Here is a 20,444-nt window from a genome sequence, read left to right as displayed (position 1 = left end):
GGAGGTGTGTGTGACATTGATTATCCACACTATGCCTCCTTTGTGCGATGTGGGGAAACATAGTTGGGCTGGTACTTTTAGTACCTACTTTATTATTCTGTCTCCAACTATGTTTTTCCCTAAGAGAGGAGAAGTGATGTGCTATCTAGCATGCAGTGCTTTCTCATGCTGTGCTTTCTGGCATTCTGTACTCTAAGCTGTGCTAATTCTTTTTTAGCTTTTGCAGCTTCTAAATTCTCATCTATCTTGCCTTCTGTTCTTTAGGCTTTGCTAGTTCTCCCTTAGCTTTTGCTGCATTTAAATATTCATCTATATCTTTAGATGTATAATGCACTATGGGCCAGATGTAGGTAAATCACATTTACCGATTTTGAAATACCGAATTTTACCGATTCGGTATTTCAAAATCGGTAAATGGGATGTAGGTACCAACATCTGGATTTGTTACCGATTCCTTAAAAATTCAGTATTTACCGATTCGGTAAATACCGAATCGGTATTTGCTATTGAATCCTATGGGCCTTGAAGCCCATAGGATTCAATTCAAATACCGATTCGGTATTTACCGAATCGGTAAATACCGAATTTGTCAAGGGTGCAGGGGGTGTGTCTTTGACACCCTCTAGCACCCCCAAAACATGCATGTGTGCAATGTGGCACACAGACATGCCCTAAGGGCACGTCTATCTGTCACATGGCACATGTGTACATTAACAGATGTGCATGTACACAGGAATCAGTATTTTACCATGGATTTGTATTCCATGGTAAAATACCGATTCTGAAAGCCATGTGCCAATGGAAAATTGGCTACCCACATATCAATCTAGCATTTTCGGTAATTTTACCGAATCGGTAAATATTACCGAATCGGTAAAATTACCGATTCGGTAATAATACCGATTCGGTAAACTTACCGATTATGTGCACCTACATCTCCATAGCCCTGTACCGATCGGAATCGGCCGAAAATCGGTATTTTCGGGCCGATTCCGATCGGTAAAGGGCTACCTACATCTGGCCCTATGTATCTTGTTCATCAATTATCTTGGTTTTGGTGCATTATTGCAATCATTATTGTTTGTTGTCTTTAAGGGAAGAGGATGTGTTGTAATCTAATTTATCTTAGTACATTCTCTCAGACAGCTGCTCAGCAAGGATGAATGAGTTGTGTGTGTAGAATGTTAGAATGCCTGATGACAGTGTGATTGGAATGTGTGAGAGTGCTTGCTTGTGGGGGAGAATGACAGTTGGAGAGAGTGGGCTGAGCAGCAGTCATGCAGCTCCTGGTGGGATTCCCTTTACCAACTAAGTTACCTTCTTAAGATCTTCTATGGAACAACTATGGATTACAAATAAACCTCTACACGATTATACCACTTGGCTACACCTTGTCATCTATCAAGATGTAACCTTCAACAGAGGGATTAGCCTATTATGGCTATCATTGTAGGTGATCACTGATCACACACAGTCTTCTATTGCACTAGTTCACAGGCTAAGGGCCGGTCACCCCACGCACCGCGCTCGCTCCTCCTGTGTGAGCCCAGGCTGCCCCCGAGTGCCGCCGCTGCCCGCAGCTGTGCCCCTGGTTCCCGCCGAGGGCCGCCGCTGCCTGCAGCTGTGCCCCTGGTTCCCGCCGAGGGCCGCCGCTGCCTGCAGCTGTGCTCCTGGCCCCCGACCGCTGCTGCGTGTGCTGCCTTGCTCTGCATTCCTCCGTTTATCGTTCCGACTTGTGCGTTGATTGTGCCTGTATTTGATTTTGTTTCTCTGTGATTGTATCCCCTCCCTGTGGCTTATAGTCTTATTTGTTCGTCGCCTTTGTCCCCTGTTGCCCCTGTTGTGCTCAGCCCCAGCCGCGTTTTCCCGCCCCTCCCCGCCGCTGCCCCCCTGCGGCCCGCCCCCTTCCCTCGGCCGCCCTTCCCATTCGCCGTCCCGCTCCCGCCTCCCAGCTGCTCCTCCCTCGCTCTGCCCCCCACACTCTCCACTTATGGCAGACTGGCAAACGTGCAGAGTTGACGCGCAGCGGACGCGCCGTAAGCGCGCCGAAGGCGCGCCAAATGCGCGCCAAAGGTAAGCCCGTCTGCGCCCGTCCGCCCCTGGACCGCGCCCAGCGCCAGGACTCCTGGCCCCCGCAGACACCAGCCCATCCGCCGGACCTACAACGCCACCGAACTTAACGCACTCAACAGCGGCCGAATCCCCGGATGCTGTCGAGCCACTCCGAGACGCACCCACGGACCCTTCAGCTCCCACTCCTGCAAATTCACCTGCAACCGATCCTGCACTACACCAGCACCCAACAAGCCGAACACCAGCCGCAACCACCTGAAGTCCATCCTGCTCAACACCCGCTCCGTCCACAGACACACCTTCGACCTCTGGAACCTCCTCGACACCACATCCCCAGACGTTGCCTTCCTCACGGAAACCTGGATGAACGCCTCCTCAGCACCCGACATCGCCATCGCCATCCCGGACGGATACAAGATCTCCCGGAGGGACCGCACCAACCAGACGGGAGGAGGCATCGCCATCATCCAAAGAAACACCATCCGCATCACGACCAACACCGACGACACCCTCACAACCGCCGACCACCTGCACTTTCAGATCCACACCGACCCCAAGACCACCCTCAGAGGCACCCTCATCTACAGAGCCCCGGGACCTCGCACTTAATCCAGCGAAGACATCGCCAACTTCATCAGCCCGCACGCCCTCCCCTCCTCTGACTACATCCTCCTCAGGGACCTCAACTTCCACCTGGAGAACAACAACGACCGCAACACCACCACCCTGCTGGATAACCTCGCCAACCTCGGTCTCAAGCAGCTGGTGACCACCCCCACCCACTACGCTGGACACACACTCGACGCCGTCTTCTCATCCAGAAAGGACATCGTCTTAGGCCACACCACCGGACTCCACTGGACTGACCACAGCTGCGTCCACTTAAGCTTTAGAGGAACCACGACCCACCACCACCAGCAACAGGTTGCACGCAGAAGCTGGAACAAGATCACAGCCGACCAGCTCGCCGCATCCCTGAGCCAGCACCCTCCCACCAGCGCAGCGAACCCCAGCCAGGCCGCCAACAACGTCACAAAGTGGATCAGCAACTGCGCAGACGACCTCGCCCCACTGAGGACCCCTCCCAGCAGACCCGGCAGCAAGAAAGCATCCTGGTTCACCGACAAACTCAAGAGCTCCAAGAAGAACTGCTGAGCCCTCGAGAAAGCATGGCGCAAAGACCCGACACCAGACAACTTGACCACCCTCAAGCTTGCCACCCGAAAACACCACCAATTGATCCACGCCACCAAGAAAACTGCATTCAAGGCACGACTGGACAACAACGCACACAACAGCAAGGAACTCTTCAACATCGTCAAAGAGCTCTCCAACCCCAACGCCAGAATCAACTACATCACCCCATCACAAGACCTCTGAAACTCCCTTGCCTCCTACTTCCACAACAAGATCGCAGACATACACAACAGCTTCAATACACAACCGACGCACCCCATGACCGCACCAACGCCCCCACCACCACCATCCACGCCTGGACCCCGACCACCACCAAAGACACCATCCGTACGATGAACTCCATCCACTCCTGATCTCCAACCGACCCCTGCCCTCACCACGTCTTCAACAAAGCTGACGCTGTTATCGCACCCCATCTGCGGGACATCATCAACACTCCTTTGTCACCTCCACCTTCCCGGAAAGCTGGAAGCACGCCGAACTCAGCGCTCTACTGAAGAAACCATCTGCGGACCCCACCTAACTCAAAAACTACCGTCCCATCTCGCTCCTCCCGTTCCCGGCCAAAGTCATTGAGAAGACCGTCAACAAGCAGCTGGCCGCCTTCCTCGAGACGAACGGATCCCTCGACCTCTCGCAGTCTGGCTTCCGGGCCAACCACAGCACCGAGACCGCCCTCATCGCAGCCACGGATGACATCCGAGCCCTGCTGGACAACGGGGAAACAGCGGCCCTCATCCTCCTAGACCTCTCCGCGGTGTTCGACACCATCTGCCACCGCACCCTAGTGCAGTGCCTCGGCAACGTCGGAATCCAGGAGAAGGCACTAGAATGGATCATCTCCTTCCTCACTGGAAGGACACAGAGAGTCCGCCTACTCCCGTTCAGATCAGAAGCCACAGAAGTCATCTGCGGCGTTCCTCAAGGCTCCTCGCTCAGCCCCACCCTCTTCAATGTCTACATGAGCCCGCTTGCGGCCATCGCACGCCAACGCAACCTCAACATCATCTCCTACGCCGACGACACCCAGCTGATCCTCTCCCTCACCAACGACCCCGCCACCGCCAGAACCAATCTACACGAAGGAATGAAAGACATAGCCGAGTGGATGATGAACAGCCGCCTGAAACTGAACTCAGACAAGATGGAAGTTCTCATCCTGGGCCCCTCGCCCTCCGCCTGGGACGACTCCTGGTGGCCCCCCGCTCTGGGCAGTGCACCCAAACCAACAGACCACGCACGCAACCTGGGCTTCATCCTGGACTCCTCCCACTCCATGACCAGACAAGTCAACGCCGTCTCCTCGTCCTGCTTCAACATCCTACGCATGCTATGTAAGATCTTCCGATGGATCCCCACCGAGACCAGGAAGACGGTCACCCAGGCCCTCGTCACCAGCCGACTGGACTACGGCAACGCCCTCTACGCCGGAACCACCGCCAAGCTCCAGAAGAGACTCCAGCAGATCCATAACGCCTCAGCAAGACTCATCTTCGACATCCCCCGACACAGCCACATCTCCAAACACCTGAGAGACCTGCACTGGCTCCCGGTCAACAAGAGAATCACCTGCCGTCTCCTCACCCACGCACACAAAGCCCTACACAACCAAGGCCCAAGATACCTCAACAGCCGCCTCAACTTCTACACTCCCACTCGCCAGCTTCGATCGACCAGCCATGCCCTCGCCGCCGTCCCCCGCATCTGAAGAGCCACCAAAGGAGGAAGATCCTTCTCCTACCTGGCCGCCAAGACCTGGAACTCCCTCCCGACCCACCTCCGCCTGACCCAAGACCACCTCGCCTTCAGGAAGCAGCTCAAGACCTGGCTGTTCGAGCAGTAGCGGACCCCCCTCCCCCAAGCGCCTTGAGACCCTCCGGGTGAGTAGTGTGCTATATAAATGTATTTGATTGATTGATTGATTGAAGATGTCCAGAATTTGTCAATTAGAATACTGTTTTTATATTTGAAATAAAGCAATCTCCAAATGACAGTGCTTTTTATGATTAATATTATAAAAGCATTAGTGGTGGAATAAATTAAGCTAATGAATAGTTTATATGTGATAACTAGATTGTTTTTATATCTGTAAATCTTGTCTAAGGATTGTTTTTTGTCTCTGTAGTTTAAGTGGATTTTGCTAGTGTGTACTTTCTTTTATTGTAGACATTATATGAAAAAATGCATCCATTAAATGTAAGTTGCTGTTTTTTACAAATCCTCAATTGGTCATTGTATCATAAATTGTTTATTTGAAATCAAAATTACTTTCATGATAACACACAAATAATTTATGATAAATGTACTTTGAAATAATTAAAACAAAAAACATGAACTAATGTATTATTCTTAATGTAGTCGCAATAGGAAAGATTTTTAGTTAGATGTTCTGTGTTCTGTCCGTTATTGATGGCCAAAGGAAATGTTTGGCAAAATTATAAAGTAGTTGGATATTTTTATACATTTTATAAGTAGTTTTCCCACAGAGTAAATTAATGGCAGGTGAGTGCAGTTGATGGCAGTGGAAAGTGTTTGTACATGTTGTTAAAGGAAAGGGAATAACTTTGAACATATTCTGCATTTTCTGTACTTTGGCAGAGGAAAAATATCATGCATTCTGCAGAACACATAGGAGGAATATGCCTTGCAGGATTGGTTTTGTGCAGAAAGGTGTCCCTTCCTGTACAAGAACAATCCTGCATGCAATGCAGGTACTCTTGCACCATAATACAAGGGTGCACTCGTTGGTGCTAGACTTCCAAAAGGGCGCCAGCGCAGAGGAAAAGGAAGAAATGTGCCTTATTGCGTTAAATACAGTGCATTATTGCCTTGAATACCTGCCCTTTCCCTGTCATGTAGTGCAGCACAGTAAGGTGACTTACTGTGCTGCACTGCGGGACAAGTTTGTGAGTAGGCCACAATGTATCTGCATTGTGGCAACGCAATTCATGGCAGTAAAACCATTTGCTCATGCCAGGGATCAATTTGTTCACTCCTGGCAGGTGGAAATGGAGGAATATTGACATAACACTGGCAATGTCTTGTGACATTTTCTCCATATTGCTATTTCCTCAGTGAGGAATTGAGCACTCAATAAAATTATTTGTCGGGTAATTCAGGCCTTTCAGTCCATATTTTCCTTTGTTTTTTAAAAGCCTCTGTGGAGTCCCTTGTAGAAATGTTGTTTCTACACACCATGAGGTTTGTGGGTATTATTTTTTCCTTCCAATACAACAAGGGGATTCACTCAAATCCATTGCTAATTCAAATCTCCGAACATTTCTCTGGAGGGAAAGGGTCAGAGAGAAGTTTGTGAATGCCTACAAGCACACAGCATTAACACGGTTTAAAAGCAAGCCATGCCTCGAACCACCCTCTCTCAACTTCTTGTGTGGTTTAAATTAATGCGTAATGGTACATAATTGCTCATGCACTTACAAAGCAGAAAATGCCCTCACGCCTGAAAGGCAAGCTCTTTTCAATACCTGGTAGGAATAAATGCTGCCATACTTAACCTCAGACACATGTTTCTGGCTAATAATGGTTTTGTAAAGTGGACCCCCACACTTGGGCCGATCACAATCTCCAAACATGCAACTCCGCCAAAAATCTTTGATAGTGAAAACGCTCTGGGCCATTTCTTTCAAATCGACACTAGTCAATAGACCTTTGTAGTAACATGAGAGGAAAAGGGGTTAACAATAATTTAAATCTTACGGTACAGTAGGATCCTTTAAGACCACACAGTAAGAGTCTGAGTCAATATCTTGAAGTCAAAAGGTTTATTATAAACTCAAAGCCATACTAATATTTATCAATCTCAAGAACATAGTATAGAAATACAAAATTACCAAAGCTTTACCACAGGTTCATACAATATTCATCCTCAACATTAAAGAGTATATAAGAATTACTGTGACTACAATGCAAAAGATAAGGAAAAGGATTTGAAGACTAGATGAATGAAAGAGTATATAAGAATTTCTGTGGCTACAATGCTAAAGATAAGGAAAAGGATTTGAAGACTAGATGAATGAAAGAGTATATAAGAATTTCTGTGGCTACTCTGGTGCGGCTGGCAGCTCCAAAACTGTCTGTGTATGTGCCTGCGAAGCTGTCTCATCCCAGGCTGACACACATGACGAAGCCCCTTGAGCCCTATGCACCCTTGATGTGAAGGCATTTGAATCCCCCAAGTCTTAGTCAGAAGCCCCTTTATGGGCGGCACCCTTATCTGGTCAGAATACACTACTGGGCCCAGCAGCAACCTCATTCCTCTGGTCTTCGCAACTGAAACAAAAGAGTATGCCTTTGTTCCGGATTTCTCTTTTCTCTGATCCACACTTTGGGGACCCTCCTGCACCCACAGGGTGTGTCCGAACTGCGACCCTTTGCAAGTCAAAACTGGTCAGACAGGAGGTCCTCTATGTTTTTTAAGGCCTTTGACATTGCTGCCACCACCAATTTAGATACTGTCAATTCTTACATGATGATAAAATCCATGTCCATAACATATCTTACTGTTGTGTCCTGCCTCATATACCCATGCTCTTCATCCATGTCTGCGTGGAGGTGAGTGACAATGGGGGACTATGGATTATCAGTGTTTAGCAATGCAATCAGACCCCATGGCCCCAGCTGCTGTGGAAACTTGCAGGGAAGGCAGAGATTGAAATGGGACCGCTCACAGGGGAGACTGCGCACTGAAGCTCTCCTTGAGCCATGCGACGTCTAAAACCGGAAGCATGGCAACACCTGGCCGTACTCCACATAATCATGGATTTTTCAATTGTGTCAGAAAGCATATTTTGTGGAACTTCTTTTTCTGATATCTTGTTTAGGGACAAGGATGTGGCACAACAGCCAGAACTGATGACTGTAGAGCTGGGAAACCAGGTTCAATTCTTGATGTCTGCTCAACATTCTGTGATTCTGGGCAAATCACTTAATTTCCCTGTGCTTTCAAAAAACGAATGTGTGCTTGTGTAATGTAAAAGATGCTCCTGTAAAGCGCTCCAAGACCTTTTGGTCATGTTCGCACGATATAAAACTGCAAAAAAAATATTACAACATTTTGTGAGCACTCCCGTTTCAAGGCACTGCTCAAGACTGGAACTGGACCTCAACCTAAGTATGGCAGAAGCAAGAATCCATCCACACATTGTCTCTGTGGATAAAAATATGCACTCCCACACCTGTGTTTTGGGAGTGTTTTTGCTAATCTAGCCTAAATGTTGTGCTTTATGTGAAAAATAATGCACCAATGTATTTTTATGTGCTACATTTTTTTCGAGACTTTTCATTTGAACTTTAGAATAAGCACATGGACTACCAAAATCTTCAGTTTACTAAACACTCTACCTTTATTTAATATTATTTGCCCTATATGACCTGGGCTCTGCAGGAGGGAATGGCCATCAATGATGCAGAGTGCCAGCTTCCAGAACTTTTTTGTCAGGTGGTGGTAGTGGTGGTGGTGGCGGTGGGGGGGGGTCTCGACGTGTAAAAAGGTTTAGATGGGGGCTCGGCCGACAAAAGTTAGAGGACCTCTGGTGTAGGGTTTAAGATTATTTTAGTCAGAAGGATGCACATTATTGGTAATCTATTTTAAGGCATGCTTATTGAAAACAAACACTACATAGAAGGTTATCCAAAACAAAAGCACTGGAAAGAAAAATAATTTCCCTCTCTCTGCTTCTCTGTATTCTTTTTCTCTCTTTCTTTTTCTTGACAAAAAATGAGGTGGGTCTTGGTCAATCAGTGTCTTGAATACCCTCTGGAGATTTTATGTTGCCCCTCGAAGTAAACACATAGAACACAGGTTCAGTTGCTCTGCTGTCATTTGTGAGATGTGAATGCTTAGGTGTTTTGTGCCCTTCACCTGGTGCCACACACACAAAAAAACAACTATGTTTTTCTGGGTGACTTCTCATCCTGTGAATACCACGCATTCATTATTTTTGACCTCTTATGCCCTCCCACCACCTCCTGAAAACAGTTATGCTCCCCACTTGGACTTGCCTGGGACCACGCCATTCCTAGGCCATGGTTTTAGGGGTTGAAGCATCCACACCTCCTCAGGACTCACTGGAAGCAAACACAGTGCTCAAAGAGCGGTCTCTTCTTCCTCTCCAGTCATGCCTTCAGCCTCCTCACCCTGCGTCGCCCAGTCTATGCCGACGCTGCTTTCCTCCGGTTGACTCATCTCTACATTTTCACTCGCCCTGTGTGCCTCTGTCTCCTCAATCAAGCTTTACACCTTTCACTCGTCCGTCGAGAATAGAGGCCGTCCTTCTTTTATGTTGTCTGTAGTTGAAAGACCTTGGTTGTGTGTGGCTGGTGCGCAGTACATCCTCATGTCATCAGTGGCGGCCATGTTGGAAGTAGACGGCATGGGACAATCCTTGTTACAGGTGGTCTTCCTTGTGGCCGGCCCACAGTGCATGACTTCTCTTGGATAGGTTATGCTTTGCACTTAAAACCCTGCTATGTAACAGCGAGAAAACATTGGTATCTTATTAACCCTGTCTATAACAACAATTAAGTTAAATACAGTATAGCACCTATGTAATTAGTTTCTTATGTTTAGTCAGGCCTGTTCTGTTCTCAGCAATCACTTCAAATACAAAGATGTTTAAATGCACAAGCAACAGTAAAGATCCTGGATTTTGCACTTTCTTTGACTTAGGGACCGGGTTAACTAGGGGAGATCCACAAAGCTGGACCCAAATTCAAAAAATATTTATATCTGGATGCAATAGTTTTTTCTCCCATCGTCAATACTGTGTCCCTGAACCAGTGAGGCCACCCAAATATCTTAGACTGTGGTTGAATCATGAGAACAATGTTGCAGCTGCCATTACATAACTTCAGGACATGGATGACAACCCCATTACTCAGATGGAGGGCTCCAACGGTTCTTCCCTTCAGTTGAAAGAAAAAAGAAAAAAAAAACGATTTTACCACAAGGCTATCTGAACCCTGGGCAGGGTTGGCAGCTCCATGCTTGTGTCCCCTCATAAGCTCTTTTAACACTGGAAATGTTCCCCAAACCTCTGGCAAGGACTGTTCGACCCAGGCTGCTCTCAAGGATTGTGATCCTTGTACTGAGTCCATGAATCCCGGGTGATGTTCAACAAGGGTACAAAAGTCTGTGAACCTGAAGACAGGGTCAGTGAACCTTTAAAAATATTTTTTAAAACAAGCGTGGTCTGACCATGTGCCAGGCCCTCTAGATATCCCCTGATGTGCATGGCGGAAGGGCATGCACAGAGATGGTTGGGTGGTTGACTGCTCTTGGTTGGTGGGGGGCAGTGTTGGATGAAGGGCCTTGCAAAGGACAGGCCCTGACTGAAAGAATACCCAGTGGTGGTTACCCGTTCAGAGGTCACCTGAAGATTGTGAGCTGATTAATTTCCCTGTGCCCCTAGGTCTCAGAATTGCCCAGTGTTTGTAGGGTTTCTTGGTTGGTGGCTGATTGAGAAACCGAATAGTGTGCTCACTCACCATGCCAGGTGAGGCATCTTTTAGCCCATATGTCAAGACGTTGCCTAAAAGATTTCACATTTACTCTCATTTACCATGGGGATGCACTAAGTAATGGGGGGTAAGAAATAATGCAGGGGCTTTAGGCATGGAGTTGTGGCCTGATGTCAGAATAGGACATCATGTTTCCTGCTTTAAAAAATAGAATCCCTTGCATCCAGAAGGCATTCTGCAGATTGGTGGAAAAGCCTCCAATTGTTCACGCTGGAGCAGAAAGATTCTTCAGACTTTATGAGTGGAGGGTATAGACCTAAGCAAGCCATCCCCCACCCCATTCTTCTTTTAAATAGGATATCCTTGGGTGTAATGGGCGTTCACCACCCCCGGGGCAGATTTGGATACCGCCCCCCCACAGACATCCTTTTAAAATGGGCAGGAAGACTGTTGTGGCATTAAGAGCGGATGTAAGACCCAGTCCCTGAGTGGCATGAACTGCTCCATATTATTTTTTTTTATTTGGCCTCATATTTAGTGGGCTTTCTGCCTTGCCTGGGGGTTAAATTGGAGTTTAAGCCCCAATGTGCCTCCTGAAGGTTGAAATGCTGTAGGTTAATTTAGCATGGGTGTCAGTCCTGATTCCGGAGCAGGCTCCTTCTACCTCAATTTTTTTTTCATAAAACTAAAAACTCCCCGGTGTCTAGAGGGAGTCTGCACAACTGGAAGGGGGAAGATTTGGGGTCAACAATGAAAATCTGCCTCCTGGGGGAAAAGAGTTTTGCTGCCTCCAGGGGTAGGGGTGAGATCCTGTGCCTGGGTGGAACCTTCCCTGGTTTATGGGTGGGATCATGCCCCATTCTTTTTTTAAATCAGATAATCACTTGCATCTCGTATGCTTTCTGCCTTCCTGATGGGGGCTGATTAGGGTAAACTCCACCAATATAGCACCTCAGGGGGCAGAAAGACTGCTAGGCCTTTACAGAGGAAAGGTCTGATAACTGGGCTAACTACTGCCAACCCCTGATTCTTAACACTTACTTTTTTTTAAGTTTCACACAAGGGAACCACTACCATGGTATGACCCTAAAACATTTTCTTTCAAGTTGTGGCAAGGCTATGAGTTCACTGGTGCCCAGTAGTCTTGTGGAATCGAACCGGCAGATGGTAAAAAAAACCCTGGCGATCAATCAAGACTCTCTATTTTCTTTTATTTGCCTGCCCTCGACGCTCCCATTGGATTCCTGCCAGATCAAATGTCCAGGTATCTCTATTTTTTAACATCAATTTTTTTAGAAATGGCTTATCATATACTCTAAGTAAGAAAAAAGCATGCTTTCTGGATAAAGCTCTTGCTTTCTGCCAAATTTAGACTAATTCTATTCAGCTACTTTCTATGTATTGCTGTTCAAAATCCCTACAGAAATCGCATGTTGAATTGATTATTGGCACCCCTCTTTTTTCTCTGCCCCCCCTTGACAGATCTCACAGAAACTTTAGAGGAAGGAACTAAGGTGTATTAACAGTTTTTTTGGAACGTTTCAAGAAAAATCATCAAACTGTGCCAAATCTTTCAGCAATCAAAAAATGCCCTTTCTATGGAAAGTCTGGCCTAACTATAACTATATAGTGGTTACCATCACTCTGTCATATCTTTATCCAATAATGTTTCACTTGGATCATATATGTGTATTTTTTATGGCAAATGACTTTGCAGAAGGCTTTATCCTTGTCCCTGCCATGGTGTCTTTGCCCTGAAATTGCCTTTGAGGTTGCAGTCACAGAGCTAGTGAGAAGCGCCATACCATGGATCAATACATGGAAGTACGTGGAAATGCCATAGTGAATCTAGTAATGTGTACTATAAACTTGATGGTTCATTGTGTAGCCTATACAAAGCAGACTTCTGTTAACGTCTCTGATTATTTAGCACAAATTGCATTTTATTACAATGTAATAGTTTGATATAGTGGGGGTATTCTGCAAGATGGCATGTTATGGCATGATGCAGTTCACTATAGTGAGATATTGTTGGTGGGTAAAGTATTATATTGTCAGGCGATATGTTGTGGTGTTTTGTGCTATAAAATATTTTGTTTCTTTAAATTGCATCATATTGCTTATTTTGAATGTAATTATTTGACATTGTGTGTTATAGAATACAGCCTAATGTGGTGTCATATTGTGTGGAATAGAGGGATGTGGATAGTGTGATTTCATATTGTGTGCAGTAGTGTAGAATAGCATTTGTTTTCACCTTCACATGTCTGTGATACTTGGGGGTATTTACTAAGAATGTATGCGACGTTTGTGTCACAAAACTGATGCGAATCACGGTGCACAGACAAAATATCGACTCAAAATATCGACGGGACATAATATCGACTTTTAAATATAGACTGGACAAAATATCGACTGGACATAATATCGACTACAAAAATATAGTTTTTAAGGTAAGTGAAGTAATATCGACTGTATAAAATATAGATAGCAAAAATATCGAATTTTTAATAATATATAATATTTTATAGTCTATTTTTATGTAATAATATGTGTGAAAAGTGTGTATTAATGTTATAAATAATTTTAATAAAAGAATTTTGTTTTTATAATAATTGCGTAATGTAATTCTGTAGCGGATTGTGGGTTTATAGGGGAATAGGGTGGGAAGTAATTTAATTATAATTAATTAAATATGTAAATTAATTAATTGATATTATTTTAAAATTAATTGTAAATTAATTTATATGTGTTAATTAATTTAATAGTAATTGCAAATTAATTAATAATAATTGATTAATTGGTAAATATGTAAATGTTACTAATTTAATGCAGTAGCGGGTTGTGGGATTATAGGGATAGGGTGGGAAGTAATTTAATTAATAATAATTAAATATGTTAATATATTTATTGATAGTAATTAGTAAATAATTGATAATTAATTTATATGTGTTAATTAATTAAATAGTAATTGTTAATAATTTTATATTAATTGATTAATTTGTTAATATGTGATTTTTACAAATTTAATTATTACAACTACGCTTTCCAACGCTTTCCCTGCTGTTGCACCCACTGGAGTGGGAATAGTAATTTTAACCCCTACGCTATCCAACACTTTCCCTACTGTTGAACCCACTGGAGTGGGAATAGTAATTTTAACCCCTACGCTATCCAACGCTTTCCCTACTGTTGCACCCACTGGAGTTGGAATAGTAATTTTAACCCCTACGCTATCCAACGCTTTCCCTACTGTTGCACCCACTGGAGTGAGAATAGTAATTTTAACCCCTACGCTATCCAACGCTTTCCCTACTGTTGCACCCACTGGAGTTGGAATAGTAATTTTAACCCCTACGCTAGCCAACGCTTTCCCTACTGTTGCACCCACTGGAGTGGGAATAGTAATTTTAACCCCTACGCTATCCAACGCTTTCCCTACTGTTGCACCCACTGGAGTTGTAATAGTAATTTTAACCCCTACGCTATCCAACGCTTTCCCTACTGTTGCACCCACTGGAGTTGGAATAGTAATTTTAACCCCTACGCTATCCAACGCTTTCCCTACTGTTGCACCCACTGGAGTTGGAATAGTAATTTTAACCCCTACGCTATCCAACGCTTTCCCTACTGTTGCACCCACTGGAGTTGGAATAGTAATTTTAACCCCTACGCTATCCAACGCTTTCCCTACTGTTGCACCAACTGGAGTTGGAATAGTAATTTTAACCCCCACGCTATCCAACGCTTTCCCTACGCTTGCACTCTTTGGAGTGGGAATAGTATTTTTTAAACTTCTGGTATTGTACGGTAATATATTAGTATCTTATTTAATTATAGTATGTTACTATATATATATGTTTTAACAAATATGATTGTAAAAAATATTTTTATTAATTTTATTTATTATTTAATTATTATAAGTTAATTTAAGTATTTTTAAGTATATTTTAGTAATTAAAATTTAATATTAATTTAATTTAACACTGTTTTTAATAAAGTCGATATTTTTTACAACTATATTATTGTAAACAATATTTTGTACTCGATATTTTTGTACTTACCTGTTTGTAGATACAAACTCGATATTTTGACTGTCGATATTTTGTCCACGATATTTTTGCAAGTCGATATTTTGTCCCTCGATATTATTTCAGTGATCCGCGAATCAACACAAAATCTTTTTTATGTATTTACTTTCCAGCGCTAAACCTGTTTAACACTGGACAATCACTTGAAAGTGACACAAATCAGTGCATAGTATTGCTTTACATTACTTAGCGCTAAGGGGGCCTTCCATGAGTGGCATATGGGAATTCCCATGCAACCACCCATGCTTTTTGATGCTAAACATTAGTAGACAAGGTTTAACTCCTTCCATGTTCTGGATGGCTCCTGGCCGTCATGAGTCACAGTAGACATGAGCTCATGACGGCCAGGAGCCGTCCGGACGTTGCCGCTCTGCCCACGCGTGATTAATTCACCGCCTGTGCAGGAGAATTAATCAGTGGGCGGAGGTCGGACGGCTCCTGGCCGTCATGAGCACACGTCTACTGTGACTCATGACAGCTGGGAGCCGTCCCCAATACCCGAGTGCCATGCCGAGCCCCGGCCCCCTCGCACCGCGGTGGAATTTGCTACGCGGAGAAGGCGTTAATGCCAAAAATGAGCGTTTAAAGGAGAAAGGTTTTAATTTCTCCTTGCATTTCCTACTTTGCGTGTGTGCTGCACTGTACAGCACACATACAAAGTAGGAAAAGATTTAGACTTGCCTAGACAAAGTATTTTGTATAGGAAAAGTACCCTTCTTGTACAAAAACTATGGTAGACATAGGCACACACAATAACACTATGACGCTAAGGTGTGTGCCAGGCGCTTGGCAGTTGAAATCAGCACCGGCGTTAGAGAGAAATCAATATCTCAGTAGATATAGCACTCTCATGCAAAGCAGCCTAGCATCTTTGGCTGCTGTGTTCCATGATGATTCAGCAAATGGGTTTTGGTATCTGTTTATATGCACCGTGCATTTTTATTCCAGTGCAAAGTTGCCTATTCAGTACTGATTTTGTCCCCAAATTAGGACAGGCCCAATGCCGAGCAGGCCACTTATACTCCATATTTTTTTCAAACTTTCTAAAAATAATAAGTCCTTGTTAACTAGAGGGCTTTCTGCCCAACTGGAGGGGGTAGATTGGGGATACCTCGCAAAAATTTGCTTCCTAGAGGGGAGGGTGCAGAAACACTTGTGTTGCCTAAGGAAAGGCTTACTGCCTGGGCTGGCTCGCGAGCACCCTACTGGAGAACCACAGCCTTAAGTCCCAGCGGCGCAGGGTACGCCTAAATCCACGGTATTCACCAGCCTTGTCAGAAACTGAGACACAGACTCTTCGTCTGGCGTAGAAGATGGTATTTATTAGCTGCAGCTAGTACAGTGGTCTTAGAAGTCGTCAGTATAACGAGGTTCAAAAGAGACTGCCACTTAACTCCGTGGCACACAGGTTTATATATGGTACAATACAATGCAAAATGCAATCACACACGAGCATGAGCTACAGGCAAATGTTACAGACAATGTTTTAAGTCCAAAGCAACTCAAGTTCCCGGTTGTGTTTGTCACTCGACACCTTAAGTAAATTACAAATGAATCCACACAATTCGATTTACAAGTAGAGAAAACACAGCTGCATGTTGTAGAAGGACAGTTGTGAAACAGGAGAATGCATGAGACATGTAGCGAAGGACAGCAGATAAGATAACTTAGAGGAAACAATGCTGTGAACCAACAAATAGTCCAGATGGGGATTAATCAGCTCAGACAGGAAGTAGTGTACTCGGCCAGACCCTGACACTCGTCAGTAAACATAGGCAAAAGAAGCCACCTGACACGTAAATGCAGAAACGACAAAAACATCGCGTTCGCCGCGCTGCCTGAGTGAGGGCAACATAAAATGGCGGCGACTACAAAATGGAGGCTGAGCATGAACAAATTCGTAATTTACAGAACCTCACTACCCCATTCTTTTTTTAATAAAATAATCACTGGTGTCTAGTGTTCTTTCTGCCTCCATGATGTGGGGCAGAGTAGGGAATACTCCTCCAATATGCCCCCTTTGGGTACAGAAAGATTGCTAGGCTTTTAAGGGGGAAAGCCCATTGCCTGGGCAGGCCACTACCATCCCTGGTTTTGTTTTAACAAACTTTAATGGACCCCTGTGGCATAGCGAAGCCTCCACATTTCAGGGACGGGCCTCATTCAATGAAGACCTATGAAACTTTTTCAGATATCGGATTCTCATGTCCCCTCCTCACATTCTGCAGGGGTGACCCATTTCTGTGCTATGCCACTTACCAAGTTCCGTTGTTTTTGTCTTCAATGAGGATCTGTTCAATCAAAATAGTAACTTCCATCTACTGCTTTTTTTTATTGTGTGTTCGATCAGGTGCCTATTCAATGTTTCCTTGCAAATGAGACCTATGAACACATGTTTACACCTCGGGCTTTAAGTCCCTGTTTCATCTCACACCAACGGATAATCTTGATTAAACAAATATGCTTCCTGGGGTGAGTTAAGAAAGCCCCAGAAAAAAAAATTCTTATCCCTGGAGAATAAACTGTAGAAAATTGCTTAAGAGTCCAGATCATCACAGCATTTTTGTCAATTGTGAAATTCAAACCAGACAACCAGATAACTGTAAACTGTAAAAATATGCAAGGCTCTGCACCAATCAGCACAAAGCAACATTTTTAGTTATGTGTCTATAAATCGCCACCTCCTAAAAAGTCATAAGTTTATTTAAATTCTAATAATTTATCATTTGTCTTACAAATTGAAGCTTAAAAAAGGTTCCATAACCCACAAATGCTCAAAGCGGTTTAACGTAATATTGAGCACAATTGAGAGAAAGCTCACAGTAGATAAAATAACGCTGTACTTGCTCAAAGACCGAAACCAATGAGATGTATTCATTATGATTATATTGTACAGCTTACCTTTCCTTTAACAATGCCCAAAAATAATCTAGTCCCCTGTGACAGTGCAAATACAAATAGTACAAAGTCGCCTACCCCTTTGTGTTTCACTGTAAAGTTAAAATCATCATAAATATCTCTTTAAAACAAAATATAAATAACTGGAAAAAAATCTGTAATTCTTAGAGGGGCGAACCCCAAAAGACATCATACATCACTAAATCATAAGCACTGACAGAACCGGATTCTCCACATCACCATCAGAAATCTGCTAACCCCAAAAACTATTAGAGTACTTCCATCATATTTAAGTAATTTCGCTGCCTCGTTGTGTTCTCTAACTCACAAATTCCTACACAAAGGAGCTATCAATCTATTCCGAAAATTACTATAGGTGGGGCAGAAAAACAAGTCATTTTCAACATTCTCACTAGGGGCACCACACATTGGACACTGAGCTTCCAACTCATTCTTAGGTCTTGACCATTTAGCTGTCTTTACCGTAATTGCATATCCAGTTGCTTGCTATTGGGAGATGAAGCTTGTCCACGAAGTTCTCCTTCTTATAGGAGTCCTTAACGGAGAGAAAATCTTCTGCCAGGGAGCCACCATTCAGTTGGGAGAGGAGCTTCGGGTCCTTAGACTGCCAGAACAATGTTTTAACTAGCACTTTAGGTATTTGTCTATGTTAGCCAGATGGATTGCACAAGCACTTCATACCTATTTCAATTAATAATTTCTTAATGTACCTAATCTATGGGATATCCTCAGTACATTGGATCGATAACATTACCTCCAAGCCCCCACGATATGAGGAGAGTTCTGGAGTAAACATCTTTGGTGAGAAACTATCCCTTATGACGCCAAACAGTAGATCCATTCAATTCCACAGCAGTGTCCATGTGAACTCAACAACCCCCACTTATTTTAAGTACTTCCAACTCTTCCAAAGAGTCAGTAACCAACCTCTATATTCCATTAATCATCTCTTGGGAGCAGGACGACCTACTCCACTTTACCCTGCACCTGTTGCTAGTAAGTAGCAACCTTCTGTCATAATTCATATCTATAGGATTACCAATGATTTTAGTAGCTATGCACAGTTCCAGTGTGAGGGCATTGTGATCACTATCTATGTGTGGGACTACAGTTATGTTACTTAGTTTTGGCCAAATCCTGACATTGAGCATAATATAGTCGATCAAAACTAGAATGGGTTACCCGATTGTAAGTGCCAGAAGCAGAGTTGTGGGATGGAGGTCTACTATTGCATGCATGCAATCCCTGGGTGAGCTTGAGGGCATTAATTTGGAGTGTAATTGTAGTCTATTTTTTAATGGGTTCAATAACTAACCTTGGAATGTCCCAAGTGTTATCCTCATCTAGAGAGAGGCGACAATTGTCAACACTGAGTAATTCGCATTGGCAATTAAAATCTCCACCTACTCTCTTTCTTGCAACTGTTGGAATTGAGGACAAATGGGCATTCAAAGTATCTGAAACAATTGGATTCATTATTAGAGCCAACTGACCTAGCACAGACAGTATAAATACAATACGCTGCATCTCCAGGCATGGTGAGGCAGACACATAATGAACCTGGGGAATATACTTCTTCCTGCCTCCTGCAGCTCACCTATTATTGTGGTTTGTACACATGTGCTTAGACCCTCTCAGACTGTCGACCCTGGCCAGATGATATTGCTACTTTGGAAAAGTTAAGAAGTCCTGGGAGACACAGGGGCAGCAAAGTCAATGTCTGTTGGAAAAGACAAGTGACAAATTGGGTAATGAATACATTCCACTCAAGGACTAATAGTTTGGAACCACAAACTGTCACATTCTAAGAGATTATCTTTGTTTGCAGGACCTGTAGAGGTAGGTGCACCTTACTCACTATCGCAGAAGTTGGCGTGTCTGTGGAATCATTAAAAGGGAGCACTGTGGCAATGGTAGGATGCACTGAGGGCACCATAGCATCTGCCACAATAGTTGATGTGTCTGCCGCATCATTAGAAGGGGGTGATGTGGCAATGGTAGGATGCACTAAAGGTACTGACATTATAAGGCGAGGGCAATGTTATACTGGGGTCTGTAGGTAAATCAGACTTGATGGGCAGGAAACAGTTGAAAGGCAGAAAGTCATTCTATACTTTCTAGGGGATCAAGCAGATTTCTGTGAAATGCATAGCTGTTGCACCTTCGAAGCTGTGATGGTTGGAAAATATTTGAAAGAGGGGTGGACCACTGGGACTGATTGTAATGAATCACACATGATCAAGGAGGAGGTCTATAAAAATTTCCAGGAGGGAGAGACTCCATACAGCTACTCAACTCGAGCTTGAAACTATCCTGCCCTGATGAAAACACAGAACGGTCCAGCGATGGGAAGCCGACATTTACAATAATACCTACCCCTGAGCAGCCCACTCTGCCCGGCCCAACCCAAGCTACCCGTCGGGTGAGCAAGATATTGTGCGCCTGTATCATAGGACAGTCTTGATGTTTAAGAAGCCATTCCAATGTTTTATCAAACAGCACATTATAAGGTTCTTTCTGCTCACCAAGCAGCTTCAGCACTTTACTTAGTACAACAATGTATGACATGACGCAGGAGGAAGATTTATCCTAAGAAGTGTAGATACCTTGGTACAACTATCCATCTTTTCAACTTCCACGTGAGGATAGCTTTCCTTACTCATCCCTGTCTTACTCTGATGAGAA

This window comes from Lissotriton vulgaris, chromosome 2_1, assembly GCF_964263255.1.
Source record: "Lissotriton vulgaris chromosome 2_1, aLisVul1.2, whole genome shotgun sequence".
Classification (NCBI taxonomy): Eukaryota; Metazoa; Chordata; class Amphibia; order Caudata; family Salamandridae; genus Lissotriton; species Lissotriton vulgaris.
The sequence above is the reverse complement of the archived record's forward strand: the minus strand, read 5'-3'. Positions refer to the sequence as shown.